At 44.1% G+C, this 24,494-nt stretch overlaps 1 protein-coding gene across 4 annotated transcripts in view; it reads right to left on the reverse strand.

Moving 5' to 3' along the window:
* Window positions 1–24,494, reverse strand: part of ADD3 (adducin 3) — a 134,321-nt gene that overhangs the window by 105,865 nt on the left and 3,962 nt on the right. For 2 of the 4 annotated variants that reach the window (XM_064144424.1, XM_064144419.1), the window contains exon 1: window positions 6,751–6,840. The exons of 1 other annotated variant lie outside the window; for it this stretch is intronic. The gene's annotated coding sequence lies outside the window, so the exon portion shown is untranslated. Of the gene's footprint in view, window positions 1–6,750; window positions 6,841–7,117; window positions 7,223–24,494 lie in introns of those variants that run through there. One more of the 4 variants, XM_064144420.1, reaches the window with a different exon arrangement.

Consider the following 24,494-nt stretch of genomic DNA (forward strand, 5'->3'; position numbering starts at 1 on the left):
AAATTATCCAGGCACCTATTAAAAACCCTCCTGATGTTTAACAGCTTAAACATTTTATACAGTTCAACTGACTTGCCTTGCATTTACATGCTTTATGTTACTTGATATGTTGTAACGAGGAAGTTACCTGGATTCATGTCAGGATTTATTCTTTTTAATACTGACCTGGTTTCGAGTGCAGCCTCACTCATGCTAGCACCACACAGATGTATTCAATCTTCCTTGCACGCTGCAAAACTATTTAAACACAGTTCAAAGCAGAGTTGAAAAAGGAGGTGGGAACTTGTCTGCCAAAACACTAGATGTGTTTTCTGGGTTAGGGGCATCTACTTCTTTGAACACCCTAGAAATATTAGTGTATTTGAAAGTTACTCTGCACTTTTTTTTTTGGCTTAATACCAGACCCATGATTTTGGGCAGATTGATAAGGAACTAGCCAAACATAAGGAAAGCTTGCTGGTCACAGATATGCTTTGCAAAACATTATGCTATTACTAAAGCACGTATCACAACTTCATCTTTTCTTCCTCAGCTGCTCAGAATTAAATCATTTCAATAAAAATATTTATGAAAGTTTGATGGAGTAATCTACTTTGGACACTTTGTCTTAAAAGAGGTGAAATTTTGTTCCAAATCATGCATATGCAGAGGTATCTGCCAAGATTTCCAACTGTGTCACTCTGGTCCTTAAGCTGTTTAACACAGAACATGCATGTGTCCTTTGAATGCCAAGTCAGCTACGTGTCAAAGACAAATAGCTCTGGATAGTCAATCCATAGCAATCAGCACATCAATAAGAAATCTGATTTGTATTCAATATTATAGTCATGGATGGGAATGGAAAATTATAAATAAAGATAATTAACATATACCCACAGATTCTTTCACAACCTCAGTAATTTTAGGAATAAGAAAATTACACAACCTTTGGCATGAAAATACAGTTTGTCCTAAGAGACAACAGCTTCCAATTAGTAAATGAATTAAAGACCATGAACATCTTCTGCTTGCTATGCTGGCAGCTTGGTACAAAAAATTGTGGCACCAGAGTAGTTTTGCCTTTGCATATGGTTTTAGACAAACAGGCATTTAAAGACAGCTGTCACTGAGAGCCAGAAACTGTACAAATTAGCTGTGAACATTACAGAGGCAATTATTTATTTACTGGATATTTCATAGAATGCCTCATACATGACCAAGATCTGAAATAGAGCAATGGGCTTGTGGGCACTATCATAATTTTATCACATTAGACAAAGCAGTTTGACTAGTTATTCATTGATTACGGTAGCAATACTACAGAGGAGATAATGTTGTAACTGGTTAACATGGGAGTGCCAGCTATACATTTTATGTGCAGCCTATTGCACCCTCAACTTCAGCACCATCATAGACACTGCAGATAACAGCTAAAAAACCCAACTAGGCTACTAGACCACATAGTCTCCAAATAAAGTTTGTACACTCTACGAAGATTTTTGGTTTGATTTTGGTGATTTAGGACACAAACACAGTAGGCTGCCTGGCATGTAGCAAAAGCTGCTATATTAAAAGAGGGCTGGCTTACATTGTGGCTTACTCCTGCTCCAGCACTGACCAGGAGCCTGGAGAAACTGTTATGCAGTTCATTATCACTCTTAAAAATGGTTGTGTATCTAAGTCAGGAAAATACAAAAGGTACCTGTAAGGTCACTACATGTGTCGTCGTATTCAGTTTTAGACAGAGCTCAATACACTGCCTAGTATTGTCTGCTGTTTCCGTCCCAAACCCTTATTTTCAGTTTCACTTAATTTTTCATATGTTGGGCTGAAGTGTCTGCTAGATCTGAATGATCCAAGCCAAAAACACTTCTACTCTTCCTGACAAGGGTTCATAAGTATACTTCCCAAGGCTATTGTTTAATTTTTGAATCAAGGAAGATTTGGAAAGCACTGCCCGGCTCTCAAATACTTGACTTTGTGGCCTAACTGATGCTTTTCATAAATACAGAGGGGTTTGTATATACATGCATGAAGACTGAAATGTCATACAAGTCGCCAAGGAAGTACTGGGATACTGGATTATGTGAAACTGTTACTATCAGCAATCTTTCTGAATCTAGCCAGCTTACAATTTTCATTGGTCTAGAAATTATTTGACTCACACAACTTCAGCACTAAATCACTTCCACTGCATTCCATCAAGACTTCTAGAGCTGTCAAAAAAAGGCATTTCAGCAAAATCCAGTCCACATTTGAAGGCAGGGAGTTGTGTGGGGGACACAGGTGCAATGTGAAATGAAACTTCAAGTTCATTTTCTTCTTTTCATTGTATTAGAACAAGTAATATAAGCAAGTTTTTCTACTTTTAACTCTGGTTATCAGAAACACAAGCACAGGAAAACCACCCTGCTTCCAGAACTGACATGTACTTAACTATGTTATATTAGATGTGATAGCTGTAGATGATATACATAGGAATACTTGTTTCCTAAAAAAACCCCAACCCATATGTGCTAATTAGATATTAATACAACACTAAAAAAAAAATACCAATTGCCACAGGTATAGATGAAGACAATAAACACAGATTTTCAAAGCAGTTCTGTGGCCAACAGAGCAGGCAGTTCAGTTCTCATCTGAAGTGCTAGCTGCCATTAACACCAACACTGTGCCAGGTACTCATTCAGGGCAGCACAACAATAGTAAGAGCATCAGTAAGCTGACATCATATATGGTATTTGAGACTGCCACATACTTCAGCTGGTGCAGTAAGTTCAGGAGGTTCTGGTTGCACGAGGGAAAAGAGATTTATCAGCTGTTAGCTGCTGCAGGTCAAGAAAACAATGTGAAAAGATAAAAAGCAAACGCGAGTACTAACATCAGTTTGCAGTTTACTGATCTTCACCTCGACCTGCTGACTCACATGAAAGCTACCTGATGCTTAGATGTCATCAGGATTAATGCATTAAAAGAGATGAAGTAAGAAAAGTTTTTTTCCTAGCCAAGGCTAGAGCAATGTAAGGGACTGAAACAAAGAATTAGACTACTATAATATTTCCCTGATTAGCACTATGCAACAGCTGACTATGTCCTTGTCAAGCAGAATTGTCATTACTACCATAAGACATACCACATTTAATGGATGCTCTTAGTGTCCTAACTGTGGAGATATCCAAATCATATTTATCAAGCAATGAAGATATAAGTTGGAAAAAAACAAACAATATGGAATGACCAACCAGGAGACACCATCCTCACACTGATGTTTGAAGCTCTCAAGCTTTCTTTCACTAACTGCTCAAACAATCTGAAGAAAATAGCAACTTTTTCATAGTAAACATTTTCCAGTTTGAGGATCTTGAAGAGACAGTCCTCCAGCAGCCTAGATTAAGAGCATGCCATAAGTAAAGATATTTTCTTAACTAACCCAGTAAAAAACATTTTGTTTTTACGAATGCAGACCACAAGTTATCCACAGAACAGCCATATGCCTGCTAAGACATCTCTAAAAGTAATACCTCAAATCCCATTTGTGATGAATTATATTATCTTGGAGAGACACTTTTCATACTTATGTGCAAAGTGACTCAAAGTTAATTTAGAAAACAGAGTGGACTCTGGCAAACAGATCTAGCAGTTAACACACAAATAAGTCACTGCTTGTTGCCTAAGGTCAAGTAGCTTTTATTCATCCTCATCTGCCAAAAAAGAAATGCTACAAGATGACAACTACTCCCCAAGAACCCTCACAGAAAGCCACATCGCCACCCCTCATGCAGCAACCAGCATTCCAAAACACAGCTCGAAGAAAAGCCTGTGACGTAAGGGGAAGCAGTGGTATTAAATAATATGGATTGCATTCTTCTAAATCAATACCCAAACAATGGCCAACTCAATTTGAAACAGTGGCACTGTGAAAATGCAAAACTGGCTTAGAAGGGAAATAATAGCCTGAAGTCACTAAGATTGCTAAACTTACAGGGTTTTTTTTAAGAAACACATTTTTTTACTCACTGTAAAAGAAACTAGCAAAGGCAATTTTTTACACCAGCTCAAAGCTATGCAAGTTACTATCCTAAATTAAGCTTATTATTTTTCCAACACCATCCACTGCAGGGCAAGCACATTTGTTGCAGTTTTAGCTAGCAGCAATGATTTTAATAAAGGGAAAAAACCAGCAGCCTTCTGCCTTCATTAATTTCAGGTTTCACTCTGTAAAACATTCCACTCATTAAATGAAACAAACTAACCTTGGCTTGTCTTAAAGTATTTTTTTTTTGTCTCTTACATGTTAATTTCTGATGATTTTCAGAACAAACACTGTCTTACCCCAGGCCATTCGGCCTGTAACAAGTTGAGCTGAACAAAAGCAGGCAGCCCTGCGTGCAATGTCACCTCTAACATCACATGCAACAGGGACAGTTCCAGCACAGTTAGGCTGAACCCAGTTCAGTTCATCCAGCTCTGCCGAACAAGCGGTGCTCATTTCATACCAGCAAAGCATGGACAGCAGATCTGCAGTACACCTCACTGGCTGACAGCAAAACGTCCCCACTCATGCAAATCGCTCAAGGCCACCCACTCTACAAGCAATGCAAAGTCTCTGGCATGAAAGGCACCACCCGGGCTTCCTCTCTGGGTTAGATGATCACTGTACACAACAGTAACTGAACCACCCTAAAAATCATTGTTTCCTTAAAAATGTCAGCTGTCTCAATCCTCAGGCAAGAGTCAAGGATAATGACTGATTTAACCAAGAGGCCATTAAATCCCCAGATATCCTAAAGCGTAGCAGCACTCCATCTATTGGTCAAGAATTAAGGACGTGCTTAATCGTTATCATCATGCACTAGCCTCAATCATTAAACAGCCCCTAAATAGCCCACTCTTCCTTCTCTGCTTAGTGCTTCATACTCCTCCAGCAGAAGTATTCTGTTTAAAAAAAAATGCCACTATTATTGAAAGTGTTAACATGAAAAATGTGTGAGGTTAAAACTGGTATCCACCATTAATCACAGAGCCATCATTTTGCTTCATTGAAGAGCGAGCATATGCCTTACTCACAAGTGGCACTGAGGAGATTGGCTGATATCAAAGAGCCCACAGCCTTCCCAGACTTCACACCACCTTTCTCTGCAAGTACTGGATGCCACCAAAGATATTCAAATGAGAAGCCACTTACAGACTGGGGTGTGCAGACCAGAGAACTCCCCAGTACAAGTGATCTGCTGGCAAATCCTGACAGACAGGGAAAAGGGAGCCATTCACTGCAGATCTGCTGCCAAATCAACAACGTACTAATTGCCCCAGCTCACGCTGACCCTCTCCCAAAGCCAGCACCATCCCTTTCCAGCAGATCACACAGCTGCCATGTATTTATCACACAGGTGCTTTATTCCACCTGGACCAGGAAGCAGCTGAGACAGCTTGAAGCTGCTCTATGCACACCAAAGCCCTCTTTTAAAAGGCTAAGGTCACTTTTGTCACCTTCATTCCTCTAGTACCGAAGCTTATTTCGCTTCTCAGAAACAAAGAGTAATTTAACAGTTTCATACATTCATGTTTTATAACCCTTAGCCAATTATTTTTTGGCTAGGTATTCATTGTCATTGATTTAATCTATTTGTTTTAAAACGTAACTCCTCCACATAGACAAAGCATAATCCCACACATTTTGCCTCTGCTTGGTATCACATTGCTACCCTCTAGACATGAACGCAGGACTTATGGATGAAAATTAGTAAATTCAATCCAAATCTGTCTGTACCATAACAATGCTGAACAGACAGAAACCGAAGCAGCCCACCTCCGACCAGCTGCAGCAGTTGCAGCTTTGGAGGCGTGCACCGCTCTCCTCACAGCGGCAGTCCAAGGCTTCCCTGCTAAAATCACATCATTTAGTCATGCAGATCTTGCCTGCCCCTCAGTCGAAGACGAGCATCAGCTGACAAATCTGCTCTGACTTCCTAAATAAGCTTCTTCACACGAGATGAACACTGGGGAGAGACCCAAAGTCAAGAACAAAACTCCCTAGAGGCCCATAGGGATTCTCATTTCTGGAGCCTAAAGTTCAAGGCAGCAGTCTCCTATTTTGTCCTCGCAGCTACCAACACACAACGAACATAATTCCCAGCCGCTGAGCCAAGCCGGAGCTGTATGAGCAGGGCAGATGCTGGTCACGCCGACAGGTACGCATTGCCGTGACCAGAATCCGTGTGCTCGCACTCGGGCATCGCGTTCCTCGACTCCGCGCACCATCGCCCACGGCAAAGCAGAAGCCGTGTGCGATTGAACACAGAAAACAGCCTAAAGAACACTGATTTTAGGAAGTTTTTTTAAGACTCAGGCAGTCGGCAGCCTTGCGGTGGAGCAAGGGCGGTCTGCAATTACAATAATTACTTTCGAGGATTTATTAGAAGCACGTTATTTAAAGCTATGTCCTTCCCAGCAGGGCGCGGAGGCTGAACGCTGGTACTGTAGCATCTTCCCCGGCCACAGGCTGGCGTACACCCGCCGAGAAGTTGCCCCTCCGCCCCACGGCGGCCGCAGCCCCCCCCCCTCACCGCCTCAACCCGCCTCCAGCCGCGGCCCCGCGCCAGCCTTGCAGCCGTGAAGCGGCGGAGGGAACCGGGGAGAGCGCTCCAGGCCTCCAGCCGCCCCTTCCCCAGCAGCGGTCCCAGCTTTGCAATCGCCGCTACCGGCCGCGCTCGGCGAGAAAGGCAAACATTTCTCCCGCCCGCTCCTCTGCCCACGCCGCGGGAGCATTACCTCGGCGGGCCCGCGCCTTTGTGCTTCAGTCCATCCCTCTTCGCCAGCGGCGGGAGCCCCAGCACCACCGCGGCGGGCGGGCGGGCGGGGAAAGGGGCGGCGCACTATATGGCAGGAAGGGACACCTGCGCTCCGCCCCCCGCGCCAGCCCGCCCGCCGCGGCTCTCTATCTGGCAGCGAGCGGGGGCTCGCCCCTGGCCCTTCCCCCGTGCCCCCTCGGCCAAGTTTGAAGCCGGGAAAGGGTGAGGGTGGAGCGGCGGCGGCGGCGGCTCTCTTCACGCTTCCCCGGTTTCAAACTTGGCCGAGGGGTGCTTGCCCTCCATTGCTGTCCCTGGCCCAACTCCCCGCGCCTCGGCCGCGGTTGTACCTGCAGTGCCGGGCGGGCAACGCCGCCGGTCCCTGCTCAAGCATCCTCCGAGGAGTTCTTATGTCTGAAGGGCCATGGGCAAACGGAGTCTAGCTTCAGGAGATTGATTCTGAAATGCCTGTTGCAGAGCTGAGGGGGTGGTGGAATAAAATGAGGTGTACATGGGAACAACGAATAAAAATAAAACTGAATCCCCAAAAAAGACCTGTTTTGAAACAAAATCTAGAGAGATTTACACAGTCTTTGCTGCTGAAAGGCAGCAGAAGGCTTCTCCAGATGGCTGCTGAAGAGAAGGATCTTGCATCTGCGGGGAGAAAGTAGCCCTGGCTAAAAAAAGCTGCTCAAAATGCAAACACCTTTTTGTCAAAACCTGTCCTTTCTTTTGGCATTGTGCAATTGTTCTGCTCCACACCTGAAATCATCTCTGTCTTGGCCCCCCACCCAAAGGTACTGGTTTCTTGTTTTCAGGGCTGATTTGCTTACTGGCTCTGACCAGCCATTTGAAGTTGCAGAGGCACTGGTGTTAGTTGTTCTTTATATGCAAAATCTTTTGCATTTTAATTATATTTTTAATTATTTCTAAAACTCAGAAGTTGTCTAAGATATGCTTGAAAGGCTTAATAGTTCCCTTTGGAATCAACAATATTGCTTACAGGTGTGCAACTACTCACACAACTGATGTCACGTAGGTCTGGGGACAAAACCTTTCAGTTCTGCATACTTAGTTTTAAGCAGCTACTTAAGGACTGTGATCAGAGGAAAATGAGCAGGGAGGGAGCAAGGGCAGGGTGAAGACACAACCGGCCTGAGGCCCTCCTCTGATGAGAGTCACCGAAGAGGCTCCAGCCCTGCTGTCTGCTGCCACCGCACCAGCACAGGAGCTGAACATCGCTCACAGAAGGATGAGCGAGGTCCCTCAGGAGCTGAAGAGGTACTTGAAGAAAAAAGTGCTTGAGGCACCAAAGTATCCAGCCATGGGGTATTTAATTTGGACAGGAAGAGGATGCAGAACATGTTTTAAGTTTGCAAATTCATACCCACCACTGAGAAGGCTTCACCTGACCAGACCAGCACTGCAGGAACCTGTGGGCACTGGCCACTAATAATGGAATGAGGTGGTACAGCATCTGTTATTTAGATGTTAAAATACAAGACCTTTAACTATCTAGTGGCTGTAGGAAATGGAAACTTACCTTGGGCAGAGGAAGAATATATATTTACATGTAGCATACACTATGAAGATTGAAGCAATTGGCTTTCTCCAATTTGCATATTTATTCAATATAGCAATCATGTAATTAGTAAGGCTCTTCCTTCCATGTTCATCCCCTCTTTTTTATTTCCCTTCAGAAAAAAATTAAGCTACATCATGCTTTAATAAAATTTTGACCTGGAAAGGCCAAGAAATGGCAAACTTCAGGTGTGATTTTGAAAGTGACAGTGATACTGCAATGAAGAATCAGGATGTCTGTGCTCTGATCCTGACAAATGCTTAGCTAGAGATGGTGCTGGCACAAGAACAATTGGGAATGAACAAATTTAAGATGGAAATTATCTGATGATGATACTGTGATCTAATGGTTGCTAACCACTAGAACAATCAAATTCTACCATTTTGGAGGGGGGAACTGGGAGTGGAAAAATCTTACTGCTTTTGAGATTAAGTTTATTAAAGTAATTATATGATGCATTGTCTACAACAGCAGTGGACAGACTTGACATCTCAGGAGCTTGATTTAAGAGCTAAGTTTTTTTATGACATTGATCACACACCTTGAGATTTGAATTTCAGAGGCAGTAGTTGATTATCTCAGCAGAATGCTTTCAGGCATGTAAAGATGCTTTTTGTGTTTATTTTAGATTGAGTTTTCTTCTCCTGGGCATGTGGATGAGTTTTACTTGAGTCCTAGGAAGATTATAGAGATGACAAATTCTCATGATTCAGGCCATAAACGGATACAAGCAGGATCAGGAATAAACTTTTCTGCATGAGAGAGATTTCTCCCATTAGTTCTGGAGGTTTTGTTTCCTCCTTCAAACAACTGCCAGGTGCTGCTGGGGGATCACTGGCCTTGGCCAGTTCTAGTTAGGCAGGTCTCTGTGCTGCAGCTCCAGTAGATGATGCAGCAAATGGAGAGCTCTGCCTGTGCTGCCTGCCTGCAGACTTCTGTGGGGGCTGCTGCATAGACCTCCTTCTGTGGAGCAGGAGAGGCAACATCTAGAGCAGGAAGGGCAGATAATAGCCAGGACTGTTCTTTTGGGGTCAGACTACAATTTATTATTTAAAAAAGCACCAAATGCTTAAAGAGTGAAATTAAACACATAGTAAGCTACTACGACATTGCATTTTTAGAGAGTGGATCCCCAGACATACATCTGGCTCTGTTACCTTCTCTGGACGTCACAGCATTGCTCACTGTCCACTAAATACATTGCACAAAATCCACACAACAGGTTAAGAATTTTGTTTTTGGAGGCCCAGTTTGGCAGAAATACTTGCCAGTTTACACGGTACTGCAGCCTTTTCACCCTACATAAAGCCATGTGTCTAATCAGAGGACCTAGCTGAGCTACTCATTAGAATCTTGGCCAAACCACAAACATTTGTTTCCTTGCTTTATGCCAAACTCTGAGAAAGGAGGAGGGAGTGGCATGGAGCTCATGTTAATGAGTTCTTCATTCCCCACAGAGAGATAATCAGAGCACAGCTCAGAGATTCATCAACATTTTTTATTAGCACTTTAATGACCTACATGTTGGGGTTTTTTAAAGAAGATACTTCAGCTAAGAGCTAGATAATTCCTGATGCAGCAGTGGTTTAGGAAGCAGCTCAGGGGATGTGCATGCCAAATTACTTTAGCTCTAGTTAAAAAAAAAAATACATATATACCACAAGGTTTCCTGGGTGCCTCCTTTTCCAATCAAGGGCACTACGTCCTCAATCCGCCTCTTTTGGGTTATGTGGGCGGTGGTTTGGTTCCTTTTGCAATCTTTGCAGCTTCGTGAGCCATGCAGCAAAACACCAATCACTGATGGTACTGCATGTTCTCTGCGGACAAAGGACCGTAACAGCTCCCTGACCCCAGTCGCTCCGGGAGGCAGGCTCCCTTGGGAGCAACAAAAAGCATTTCCAGGGACCAGCACTGATCCTGCAGACCAGCTTCAGAGAAGTTCCTAAATGCTAGGGGCAGAAGCCTTTTCCACGCTGCTGCAGGGTGAACCACCAGCCAAAGGGATTTCCTAGTGCCTACTGATGAGTCTGTGGTCCCATGCATACAGTGGAAAAACTCGATGCAACCAGTTGTACGTTATAGCAAGAGCTGACAGTGGAAGAGTGTTTCTATGAGCTTGGCAAAAGCTGTTAAGAAATTAGCCAAAGTTTGGTGTTTGCGAATCCCTCCTTCCACAAGGATGGCAGTCAGTAATTACAGCTAGTCCAGAGTCCCTCTGATTCAAAAGGGAGGGAGCTGCCGGCCTTTTGCTGTCATTTAGGAGGACCATCAGCTGGAAATTGCTGCACAATCTCTTCCCATGCCTCCTCCCCTCCCCAGTGGCCAGATTTCCTCCTGGTCTTCTGGAGAGAGCTGTGAGAATATATACATTAAAGACAGGGATGCAGTTAAGTACTGCAGAATAAGCAGGGTTATGAGGGTATTATAAAGGAATACTCTTTACTTTTTCCTGAATCAAACCCCAAGTGTTTCCTGTCAGATCTTAGCACAATGGGACACAGATGCACAGTCCATTATGTTCACATTTCCTCCAAACTGCTGTCGCTTTCCTTCATACACAGAGGACAGGAAAGGATGCTTTCTGTCTCCAGTCGTACCTCTCAGCTGATTTTACCTCACTGGAAAACAGGTTTAAAACAGCCAGCATTTACTGTCTTCAGTAGGTTGCCTCCCTTCTCATGCCTACTGCCTTAGGATGGGAGAGGTTGTAAATATGGAGGAATTTCTCTGAAATCAAAGAGAGCTTCAGTAGGGTAACATCAACATGAATGGGAGCAAAATGAGGTCTGTGGGGAATTAAATGTGAAGGCTGTGGAAAAAGAAAATCAAGATTCACAGCACTAGTCCAGAAGAATAGTAGCTCATACATAAGAATCCCATAGTTCTTATTTCCTCCCTATCCCTTCAGGACAGGAAAGAACATCCTGCTCTTCTAAAATGAGCTAAATACAAGTTATTTTTGGAAGCAAAAACTCATGTTCAGAGCATATATTTAAAAAGACATCTCTAGCCTGTTATCTTGATGATAATGCCTTTTGGGGCACAGCACATCATTTTGGCATCAAGAAACCCATGTTTCTCAGCTCAGTACCAGCTACACTTGGGTGAAAGGTTTATATTGGTTGAACAAGAAGTCAGCACATTAACTGTGACTTGAAGCTGAACTGTCACCTCTGACAGGGGTGATCTGTTGCTGGACCTGTGCCTGGCGGAAAGCATACTACAACTGCCTGGGGGACAGGAGTATGGAAGTGTGGAAGCATTAGGTCATAGGCTGGGGGATGTGAGTGTTGATTCAGTATTTTGAAAAAGGCTCTTTGTATCTAGCCTGAGCTGTGGGGTAAGTGTCCGCTTTCTTCTTCATTACCCCAAGACAATTGGGACATGGGACATAGCTAGAGCCACTCCCTACCCTCACTGGTGACATACCTTTGCACGCTGTGCTTGTTCTAACTCTGGACCTGCAAAGCAGCATGTGGCATAATTTCCTGGACAAAAGTACTCAAGTTTAGAGCACCAAGTCAAATTCAGGGCCTTCTGGGCAAACTGGTGCTTTTCCTACTTGATTCACAGATTGCATTGGGTTGCAAGGGACCCTCAGGGGTCATCTTGTCCAACAACCCTGCAGTTGGCAGGGACACCTCCACCTAGATCAGGCTGCCCAGGGCCATATCAAGTCTGATCTTGAATGTGTTCAAGGACAGAGCCTCAACCTTGTTCCTGGGCAACATATTCCAGTACTGTACCACTCTCATTGCAAGGAAATTCTTCCTTATGTCCAACCTAAACCTACCCTGCTCCAGTTTAAAACTCAATTCAAGAGAGATGTTAAGGTGCTGGAACGTGTACAGAGAAGGGCGACAAAGCTGATGAAAGGCCTGGAACACAAACCCTATGAGGAGAGGCTGAGGGAGCTGGGGTTGTTTAGCCTGGAGAAGAGGAGGCTCAGGGGGGACCTCATTGCTGTGTACAATTACCTGAAGGGACGTTGTAGCCAGGTGGGGGTTGGTCTCTTCTCCCAGGCAACCAGCAACAGAACAAGGGGACACAGTCTCAGGTTGTGCCAGGGGAGGTATAGGCTGGATGTTAGGAGGAAGTTCTTCACAGAGAGAGTGATTTGCCATTGGAATGGGCTGCCCAGGGAGGTGGTGGAGGCACCGTCCCTGGGAGTGTTCAAGAAAAGACTGAATGAGGCACTTGGTGCCATGGTCGAGCTGGCTGGCTAGGGCTGGGGGATAGGTTGGACTGGATGATCTTGGAGGTCTCTTCCAACCTGGTTGATTCTATGATTTTATGATTCTATGAACTGTCCTGTCACTCCAAGACCTTCTAAACAGTCATTCCCCAGCCTTCAGATAGGTCCCCTTCAGATACTGAAGTGTGGGTATAAGGTCTCCCCAGAGCCTTCTCCAGGCCGAACAGCCCCCATTCTTTCAGCCTGTCTTCATAGGACCCCCTGACAATTTTTGTGGGCCTATTCTGGACCTGCTCAAGCAGGTCCATGCCTCGCATGTTGGAGGCAAGAGCTGGACACAGTACTCCAGGTGATCACTTGATGGATCACTTCAAAGGACAGCACAAAGATAAATCAGCCTCGGATTTCTTACTAGGCATAAACAACATGATTTGTGCATAGGTAACTGTTACTGCCAAAGCCTCTTTTGAAGCAAAAAAGATAGAAGAACATCTGTGGGCACAATCTGTAATGATAAGGAGAAACAAATTGTAGACAGGTTAATGATTTACCAATTAGAGATTAACAAATGGCCAATGTGCTATAAAAAGAGTTCCACTTTCCCTTTAAAAACCATTCACAGAGTGTAAGATTTTAGCTCCTCTCAGTGTCCAGGGCCCCAAATACCTCAGCAAACTCTAGGGAATGACCTCATCTGTAGTTTCTGAGTGTATTCCCAGGGATGTGTAATGCTAGGAAGGGCCGGATGGAAAGCCAGGGAGCAGGATCTTGCTGTCCCAGCACGGCAGGGCTCCCGAAAGAGCAGCATGGGCCAGCAGTGCCTACGCTCCGCTCCTCTGCCCTCGCCTGTGGCATGCAAATGTCCTTCTGTCGCTGCAAGCATTGCGAGCATGCTCGAAAAATCCAGCCAGAGCTACTCCTGTGAAGTCAGTGGATTATACACATACTTGAAGCACTGATTTCCCTGCTGAGACAAACTGCATGTAGTGGTTTTCATACTAAAAGATGTGAGATTGCTTCTGCTGACTGTCTGGGTTTGCTCTCAGACAGGAAACGGAGAAGGGCAGAGGGACTGGTGATCAGGTCTGCGCAAACAGACACTGGAAACTCGAAACAAATCAGTCACAGAGGTATGTGGATAGTGTGAAAGAGGAAAAACCTTTGGTTGTTGTTGCCTGGCAAATCCTGGTAATTCTTCAGGATGTGTCTTAATCAGGTTCAAGTCTGTATTTTTCTCTGCTGAAGACCTACCCTAAACTGCAGACAGAGGTTTTACGCAGAGTATCTGAACTCTTTGGGATTCCACAGGCCAAAGATAAATGAATCTACACAGCAGATTTCAGTGTCACAACCATTTTGCTAAGTGAGATAAGGAAACTGGAGGAGTAAAAGCACAGCAGCATGTAATTCCATGTACTGTCACTTATATACTAGAAAATACACAGATCCACTCTCTATTAGAGTTCTAAATGTGTGTAAGCCAGTGCTACACAGCAGAACAAACAGATGAAACTACTGCACAGAAAACAGACCTTGGATTATCTGAAGACAGACAGCAAAAAGCTATGAAACATCAACCGAGTTTCCTAGGCTTCACCAGGAGGGGAGATACATCAGTACAAATTGAATCTCTGGTCCCCTGTAGCTCTGCAAATCATCAAAAAGGACATTAATGTCATTAGAAAAACCAACAAACGTGCCTATACTTATTACTTGTTTGTAATAAGATTTGGCTAGTGTATAATTAGTAGGCTGCAGAAGTCTTTTATGACCTCTGAGAACAGTCTATCTGCCATGCTTGAGGCTCACTGGAAAATTCCTATTCATTTCATGTAGTAACAACTTCCCCATCAGTTCCTATCCCCTTGGATGGACTACTGTTAGCATATGCAATGTATCATATAAATCCATGTGAAATATATATATATATATATATACACACACACACACACATATATATATATATATATATATATATATATATATACACACATACACACACAGAGGCACACACATTGGTTTGATTATTCTCCAAGGATAGTCTTTGATTAGGGATGTTTGCTTCCCAAGAGGCAGTAACACTCTTCTGCCAAGCAGGACAGTGAGTTATGCTGTGTATTTATAGTATGTACACACAGGATTACCCATTAGCTGGCCTGAACACATCTCATTGTGTATGGTTGATTGAGCTGGTTCTCTGTCCTTCTGCTGAGATACTTTTTCTGTGGTTGTAGAGATTTGTTTAAACATGTGCCTAACTAAGGATACGCACAGCCCTAAAGAGGCTGGGATTGGACACGTGCTGAGCTGGGGTCTTGTTTTGGATCCTAGTGTCAAAAATATGACCTGAGTGACAACAAATGGCACTGAACAAAAATGCAATTTGTGCCACCACTTCGCAGAAAGCTGGAGGGACTTCAGACTTTGGTATAAGTGTAGATGGTGCTGAATAGGAAAATGGTGTACAAGTGTTCAGCCAACATTAAAGCAAATGAAAATGGTGGTGTTGGAGTTGGCCTTCTCTCAAGCCAAACTGCAGCTACAGATCCAGCATCCTGCCTGGGTTTTGGGTAGGAAACCAGCTCCTCTAGATCTTGAAACTCTGCTCCATTTTTCTATAACTGGGGGGGCTTCTCCAAGTAGAAATGAGAACTGTCTGGTTTACTTCATTTTCCAACACCAGAGGTGTAAAGAGGCCAGCATGCAGCCAAGAAGTAGGGCTGTGAGTCAGCTGGGAGCTTCTGAGCATCTAACTGATACCCTTACTTGGATTGAGCAATCCAGCTGCTGAGGCTGGGGGCTGCTGCTGGGGCCAGGTTCCTTTACGTTGTCCTCTGTGCTGTGCTATGAAGCTCAGCTCAGTGATATGAGTGCTTTGGGGACTGGAGGGCATGCCTTATGAGGAGAGGCTGAGGGAGCTGGGACGTTTTAGTCTGGAAAAGAGAAGATTGAGAGGGGAACTGATAAATGTTTATAAACATCTGAGGGCTGGTCAGGAGGGGGGAACAGGCTCTTCTCACTTGCTCCCTGGGATAGGACAAGGAGCAATGGGTGTAAGTTGCAGCAAAAGAGGTTCCACCTCAACACAAGGAGAACTTCTTTACTGTAAGGGTCACAGAGCACTGGAACAGGTTCCCTAGAGGGGCTGTGAAGTCTCCTTCCCTGGAGACTTTCAAGGCCTGTTTGGATGTGTTCCTCTGTGATGTGTGCTAGATTGTGTGGTCCTGCTCTGGCAGGGAGGTTGGACTTGGTGATCTCCTTGGGTCCATTCCAAACCCAAACATCCTGTGACCCTGTGACTTGTTTTGTGATCCACCCTCTGCCACTTGCACTGGTGCTGTGCCCCCATGCTTTGAGAAAGCTGTAACTCAGACCTTGCCTCTGCCTTGCGAGCACATGCTCGGGGCAGTGATGTGCTGAGGCTGTGGAAGTGGTTCCTCCTCATCTTATAGATGAACAATATGGTTCCTTCACTTGTGATGTCATTGTCAATGATTCAAAATGAGACAGCAAAAATACTTTCCATGCTGTGTAACCAGTTTCCTAACAGAGAGATTCAGCTGCAGATATGATACTCATACTCTGGTGCCTTCCAGGATAATCAGATATTTTGGATGCTAATGGAAAGATAACAACACTGAGTGCTAAAAAAACCCTAAAACAGCCATAGTCAAATGGGTCTGTAGTCCTGTCACTGATGTGAACATTGTGTATGAACATGGGCAAGTCTTCAGGAGAAAACATCAAATTTACATCCGCACATATGACAGCCCAGGTTTTCACATGTCCTGATGGACAATCTTTCAAATCCCAGTGCAGCAGGTGTTGCCATAATTCATGACCTGTCTTCCTCCTGGGTGTTTATTTGATCAAAGCATCCTGAGCCACTGATTTCTTCAATTGGATCTGACATTTTGTGTTTCTGCTTCAAAGCCTGCTAGTAGGCAGACAACACCAGCCAGACTTTCTTGCAGCATCCTTCTGGTTTTGTCAGGAACATTAGTTTCCCTTAAACAACCTCAAATGGATTATTCAAGACTAAAGAACTGCTCTGAGTATTCTGCATTATCAGAGGAAATAGTTGGAGGCTGAAGTCTTGGTCCCTAACAAGTCTTTGCAAGGATCTCAACGTGTCTTGCCAAGATATAGTAATTCCCTTGCAGCAAATGCTACATTCCTTAGAGGCCATAAGGCAAGACTGAAAAAAGGGAATCATGTGGATCAGTTCAAGCTGAATTAGCTACTCCAGAGAAATTGCCCAAGCATATGACTTCTTTGTGGACACAGATGTAGAGTAACAAAACCCAGCAGAGGTTGGTGAATCCACTCAAGACACCTACTGCCAAGGTCTCTCATGTACAAAAGAGAGGAATAGATTAAAAAATAAAATAAACCCTGCTTATGCAATCAAAAAGTCTTAGGAAAACAAGTAGCTTTGATGATTTGAGATGAAAAAGGGAACTAGGGAAGAGGATACTGCACAGCTATGACTAGATTTTCTTTTGCCTGCTCTCCTGTGAGAAAAATGTCAGGAGAAGAAAACCAGAAAAGTGCTAAATATTCCCTGCAATGTAACTGATTATGCAAAATACTGTCCTTCTGGGAGCTGCCTGCAGTAGGGTAAACCTGACTTTCAGAAGATGAACAGCAGGTTTTCAATTATGGCACTTAAGACCTCCAAAGTGGGGATTATGAGAAAATAACTTACGTGGCCCTTTTAAGATGTGCTTTTTATTCAGCAACAAGAACAGCCCTCAGACTGGTACTCTTGTGAGCATTCAATATATGTACAGTAAAGAGCAGTGCAAAGATCTCCCAAAACAGGCTCCAGTAGCAGTAGTGCATGGTTTGGGCTGGCATGGCAAGGCAGTCCCTTAAACACTGGACTGATCCCACTGCTGTGGCTCTACTAAAATGCTGTGTGGCTAATTAGTTGAAGAAGTAGTCTTAGTGCCCTGCTAGCTGTGCTACCTCTGTGCCACACATTATTGGTGGACTATTTCCCCAGCCTGAAGGGCAAAGGGAATTTTACCAGCAGTTTCAGTGAGAACTCGCCAGCAGGCAGTGCTTTACATCTCATACACTAAGAATCTTTACTTGGTTCAGCAGTCATTGTTCTGACAGTTGTCTCATTTATTAACTTTTTACATCAAAATCCATTCCTCTTCAGCCTTAAGCTTCAGCATGTGCTAATAGTATTAATCATTCTGGAAATAATGCTGTCTACTCTGCTACCAGTAACTATCTTGATGATACACTGTCCTAGCTCCACGTTGTTTCCTTGCTCTCTGAGAGTGGCTATGAAGCAAATGAATAGGTGCACAGCAGGGAAGAAGGGTGGGAGGCAGAAGACAGCAGACAGGGATACCCTTGGGTTGTGCCTCCATGTTTTGCAATGTATGTCAAGCAAGGTGCACTTAGCTGCAGTGCAATTCAGCCATGGTTTCTTCTGGGGGAGAGTGTCTGAGCTTCCTCTACCCATCCCATCTGTCCTGGAGGAGACATCACACAACATGCTTGGGGGGATAAAGATGGTCTAGAAACCTTCCAAGAGCCCTACTGTCACAGGTACCAAGGGCAGATGGGATCTGCAGACAAGACAGACAGGTCTTGGAAATGCTCTGGGATCCTGCAGATCGAGAAGTACTGATGTTACTGAGTGACCTGCCCATATGGTTTGGCTTTTTTATTAGACAGACTTCTGTGTACATATCTCTTAAGAAAAAATGAGGGATATTCTGGAGGGCTTTGAAACCTTCTTCTGGATATATTAAGAAGTAACACCACGTGTGGAATCACCAGCAGAGAAGCCAAACTAAGATTAAAATTAGACTTCCCTTTTGCTTTCTTATTAAAAATAAAAATAAAAACAAAATATTATGCCTAGTTGTAGGATTCTCATGTTTCTCTATCTAATGGACAGTCTTCACATAAAATCATCCTCTGGGGCAATGTCATGTTCCCTTCAAAATTGCCTGAACCAGGTTTTCCCTTCTTTCTGATCATGTAATACCTCACAGCTAGATAATGACGACAGTGGAAAAATGCCAGTAACAGTAGTAAGGTTGCAAGTAACATACTGCTAATTTCTTTGACTGCAATTTAGCTGCTGAAAAACAAATGATTGTTACAAACATATGACCAGTCACCTGCCTGCTTCTTGGCCCAGGGCTTAAGAATTTCACATTAGTACAAAAATATTTCACAGTTAATTAAAAGCTTGAACATTCTGAAGGTCAATAGGAATGGCTCAGCCCATGATGCATGCAAAAACCAATTCTAGTACAACTGGCAAATCACTTCCCTATCTTAATTTCCCATTTTTAAATAGTACAAAGTAATTGAAGAGGTGACTTTGCAGAATCCACAGCAGGTGCCAGAGGAACAAACTCCTCCATAGTGCATGCTGTGATCTCAGGTATACTGCTGTACACTGCTGCAGTACTGCAAGATGCACATGATGGAACAGTCCTTGAACGGGAAAACAAGAGGTCACTTTTAGCTGTTGATAGTCCATGGAAATGTAAAATGCCTGAGTCATAAGCAGGATTGGATCAGAATACTGTTATGGTAATTCTTCAAGAAATATTATGCTTTTACTCAAAAATCAATTGCCAAGTCAACAAGTCCAGCTGAGATTGTTGTGTATCTGTTTGAGACACTTCAGTAGGACTCATATTTTAGTACCCTAGTGCCCCACAGCACATGTCAAAATACTATATTGATAGTTGAAAGTAACTTTACTACCTGGTTTCTTTGGTGTTGATCATCTGTTTTGACACTGTGGCCCTTGGGGTAGTACTCTTCTTCTAACTCAGAGCATACTGTCAACATTAAGAGTGAATCATAGTCAGAGGAGAATAATCAGCCTGCAGCTTTATCTCTCTTCCAACCAATATTTTGCCATGAAGTATGTTTTAAAAGGTTGGAAATGAAGATGAAATGCAAAGCTAACCAAGCAACTTCGTGGATTTCACAACAATACCTGCATCACTGAATAAATTTACTGACAATTTTTGCAGTCAAAACCACTGGGAAAAGGCCAAAGTTCTCATACAAACTACAGCAGTACTGCACAAGTTAAACAAATGCAAAAAAAGAGAACTTTGGGGTTTTTTTTTCACTTCTTTCAGAAATGTGGCACATTTCTGTGGCACGAGCTAAGATATCCTATTCAGCCACACTGCTTTTTAATCAGAATCTTTCCTTTACCTGTTGTTTGACATTAAGCCCTTGCTCTTCCTCTGGATCCTTTCCTCCATCTTCATGCTCCCCTTTCCCTTCTGCTGCTGCACTTTTTAAGTTATCATTACTTCCAAAATTACTTTTAATCAGGGAGCCTGCTGGCACGAGCTGTCAGCAGTGTTCATTTCTCTAGGCTCTTGCCTTATGTTGCATTGCCTTGGCAACGAGATTTAGCAGCGAGGCAACAGCCTTGAACTTGTCAGAGTCTGTTGCAATGCGCTGAGCATGTATTACTCTCTGGCACCTCGGGTTGCTATAACAACTACTAACAATAAAACTCATCTCCCAGCTTTAAATACAGGAACTTTTACAGTCTGTTTCCTGGCAGGGCTGCAACAACATTATGTGACTCCTGGCTGTGCTTGTTTTGTCGCCGCCTTCCTTCTTGCACATGATAGCAGCCTCCAGTAGCAAGGGGCCAAGAGAAGGAGCTCAGCGAAGGGCAGCACAGCTGTGGCAGTGAGAGTGGGCTGCGAGTGGGTCTGGGAGGACAAAAGGCTGAGTGACCACAGGGACAATGCATAGTGCCAGCAGCAAACCTCAAACACCCCAGACTGCAGCCTGTGCCCGGGGATGCTCAGTGCCTGCCTGCACAGAGCTTTTTACCTGGCTCCAGCAAAATACACCCCGTGTGGCTGTAACAGCGTTCTGGAGAGGAGATTGCAGCCATCAGAAAGGCACTTTTGGTCTTGCAAACACCCAAATGGCATTTCTGATGAGAATAAAGGAGCAATGATATTGTGGAGAGACATGCACAGGACCAGTGCTTGTCCTTGTGTCATCCAGCCCCACTCAGCAAGATGCTGTCACAACACAAATGTCACAAATTAAGTCTGAATCACTGGTATTAGATATTGAAAAGCCCCCTCTTAGAAAAGACAAGGGTTTTAGTTTCAAAGGAGGCTTTTACAAGGAACATTTTCAGTCAATGGAAATGAAGGGTGAGGATGTAAATTAAGACAGTGCAGCATCAGGAACTGTGGACACTTCCCAGCATCTTGCCTACTTGTCCCGTCACACCTCCTTCCTGTGGCTTCATTCATGAGAACAGCACAAAGTACTCATCCTTTTCCTGTATGTCACAGACATAAGTATCTTGTGCAGGCTTAACATCATTCGCACTTTTCCATAGCATAGGTCATATTTCTTCAAAGGGACAGAATTCATAATCCATGACTCAAACAATGGGAAGGCCTGTTTAAGAATAACTCAGGATACAGCACATTTCAAGTGTAGCAAAGGATGCAAACAGGAACAGGAAAGAAGCAGCAGATCTTTCCTCCTGTATGAGTGGAGCTCAACTCCTGCAGCCAGGGAGCACTGGCAGTGATACTGCACTTGGCGAGATGTGGGAGGAGGCAGAGCTCTGTCTGAGGGAAGGTCTGTTTGTACAGACAGATTTTTAAATATAAAAATGGTACTTTTTATTTTCCACAGATGCTGCCAGATGAAGGCCAGTGGTTGCAGGTGGCAGGAGCAGCTGGAGGTCTGGTCTCACGTTGCTTTCCAGCAACTGCCACCCTATGCAGCCAGAGGCTGCGATGCCTCAGAGACCCCAAGCACCACTGGGACCCACGTCTCTTTCAGAAATTACCCCAAACAGGACCCCATGAGTAGTGATTTCCTGTTGGAGATAACAGAATTAGTGCATAGCAGAAAAGCTGCAGAGAAGGAGCATCCCTGGATATGCACCATCTTTCAACAGGGACCCTTTTCAATACTTCATTTGTTTTTTCAGGCTTGTGCTTTCTCCTGCACAAAGTTTTGAGTAAATATTTTCCATATCGAGTTGCTAGAAGCCAAGCAGCTGATCTGACAGGGATGAAACAGCCTCCAAACTTCTCTGCAGCTTCTCACATTTCATGTTTAGTTTGGGGGGGGGGGGGGGGGGAAATCAGCCCCCCCTTTTTTTTTTTACTCCTAATATAGAGTTATGGCTTCAAAGATAAAAATGACTAATCAAATGTAATGAGCTTTTGTTTTAAGGAGAACAGTTGATCTGAAAACCTCAGGGTTCTGTTCTGCAGTTAGATCTTAGGACAGCAGTGTCCAGAGACCCGAAATATCATAGATGGGGCCCCACATGGTCCGAGACCTCTCATGGGTGTGGGCTACAGATCATCATCCCTTGGTGAGTTAAAAAATGTGGCCAGGCTGAAGCACTCAAACAGCCTCTGAGTTCAGCGTAACATGGAGGGCACATGCCAGTGCCCAGGTCTGTGTCTGAGTGCTGCTCACAGCTAGGGACTGCTGCATGGCAACTGCAGGGTTTGCTGCTGTTAAGACCAGTTACAGGACCCAGGCTACATTCTAAGGTTTACGGTTTCTACATGGGATACCTGTAGAGTGTTTAATCCCAACTTCTCCACTTTGTCCCCTTATCTGAGCCAGGCACTTTGTGTCTGGACTCTTGCAGCCACTGGAATAAATACCTGTTTCTTGTAGTTTGACTCATTTAATATGTTGCACAGGACAGGACACCAAATTATTTCAACACGTTCAGGCTGAAAGAATTTTTTAGTAGGTGAGTGGGTCTCACTCACAGTGGCAGCAACTTTGGGAGGGAACTGGGACTTGTACAATGTAACTCTTATATATATTCATAATAACTTTCATCTATATTGCAGATGTTAATTAGAAACAAAATCCATGTCTGGCCTCTCAATCCCAGATGCCAGAGACTCAGGTTAGCATTGCTTGGTGGAGATATGCCACTAACCTGAGCTCTGGCAGGAGCTCACAGGAGGACTCTTGCTTGTCCCCTGAGCAGGCAGGAAGAGGAGTGGGACCCAGCAGTGTTACAGAAGGCAAAGACATCTGCTTCATTAGTTTTATTGCTAGAGCAGATAAGGAAACATTTTGTAATAAAAATGCTTCTCAGGTGTTGGGCCAAAACACAGGCAGGTCACTGCAGCCTGATAATGTTTTTGCTAGTGAAAACTTTGAGAAAGAAGGGCATCATACGATCTGAATAAAAGTCTCTGTTGTGCAATAAGCATAACTTTCATATTTAAATATGGAATATATCCATAAATAGATGCAATTCATCAAGGTATACTTCCTTAGCAGCATGGAGTTTTTATGCAAGCTGAATTAATGATCTCCCAAAGCACTTAACAGGGCACCAGTGACCACTACGGTCCCTTTTGTATGCATTAGATCTAGCTTTTCCCACCATTTTCCTCCTAGAATAGACAAGGGGAAACTAAGAAATCCTAGAAATGGCCACGAGGCTCACATTTCACTTGCAAACAGGCGAGTGCAGGTGAGCAGAGATGTGTGTGCAGTTCGGTGCTGAAACAGAGCCAGGCAGAGAACTTCGCAAACATTCCATTTTCATCCTTGTCGTTAAAGGTTTACAAGTGAAGTCCTAACATCTGGTATTTAACTGAAAAGAGCAGACGTGGAAGTACTCAGATATCTACCTGGCCTGCTGCTGCCTCCCTTTCCTTTCCAAATGCAGCTGCTGGGAACCACCCAAACATGATCACCTTCCAGTACTGGCTGGATAAATTGTCCTCCCAAGACAAACTAAGATAAGATCTCAAGATAGGCTTGTTTCTTCTCTCCTTGCTATCTTTTCCCCCAAACAAGCCATTTGTTGTTGCCGTTTCTAGTTTCACTGTTTCCAAACACACTAAATTTATTTTAAACACGATCCAAAAGAACTCATGCCACATGTTTGAAACCTCCATTTAACTCAGAGCTGAGAGCTTAAAATACAAACAAATTTCTGCTGCACCGTTCTTAGGCCCCTTGCTTGCCTTGGCACATTGCAGCATTGCTGTTATGTGCTACCAAAACACTGGCATTAATTGTTGTTAGGTAAATTTCTTGGGTGTAAATAGGAAGGAAATTGGAGTTTAAAATCCTTGGTGTCTCGGAGGCAAACCGAGCTGGGAGGATGTGACCTCATCGAGCCAGCGCAGAGCCATGAATGCGACCAAACTCACAGCAGGGCTTTTGTGAGTAAAACAAAGGTCTGCAGGACAGCCCCTACAAAACAGGACTGCAAGTGGTCAGTTATTGTTTGGGCAATCCCAGTGCTGTCAGGACAGGAGAAGTTCTTCAGTCATTCATAAAGGCAAGTTTTGGCTCCATGTTTGTTTTTTTTTTTTTTGGGGTGGAAAAATCCCATACCCCATCATCCACCTCCTGTGGGTATCCCAAGGCTAAAAAGCAGTGCCAAGGCTGTGGTGCTGTGAGACCATGGCCATGAGAAAGCCATGAGATGCTGGTGACTTCAGCTTCTGGGGTGGGAAAGTAGGGCTGGGAGCACTTTTTTCTGCTGTCCACTGTCTAGATGTCCCAGGCTAGGAGGGACTAAAATCTAGGTTCAGCATGAGCTGAGCTGTAGCATCTGCTGTCCACGATAAGAGGGCACGCTCACTACCCTGATATAATTCCCCTTTCCTATTGCTGTCTCCCACAGCATCACGATTGTTGCTTTCAGGGGAGAAGTGGTGTGTTGCTGTTGCAGACTGGTCACTGAGTTGGCCTCCAGCACCACCATCTCACCAAGGTGCCAGACAGCTCCCATTGTGAAAAGGCTGTGGGCTCACTCTAAGGTTGGCAGGGATCATCTCAGGAGTATGAATTTCATAGGTGCCCAACAGGACAAGGTCAGTGAAATGAAAGTTACAACCACAATAAAAGTATCACGGATATAGGAGGGTTGATAAGATAAAAGGAGGTCTTTGATGGC

This window comes from Pogoniulus pusillus, chromosome 6 (assembly GCF_015220805.1).
Source record: "Pogoniulus pusillus isolate bPogPus1 chromosome 6, bPogPus1.pri, whole genome shotgun sequence".
Taxonomy (NCBI): domain Eukaryota; kingdom Metazoa; phylum Chordata; class Aves; order Piciformes; family Lybiidae; genus Pogoniulus; species Pogoniulus pusillus.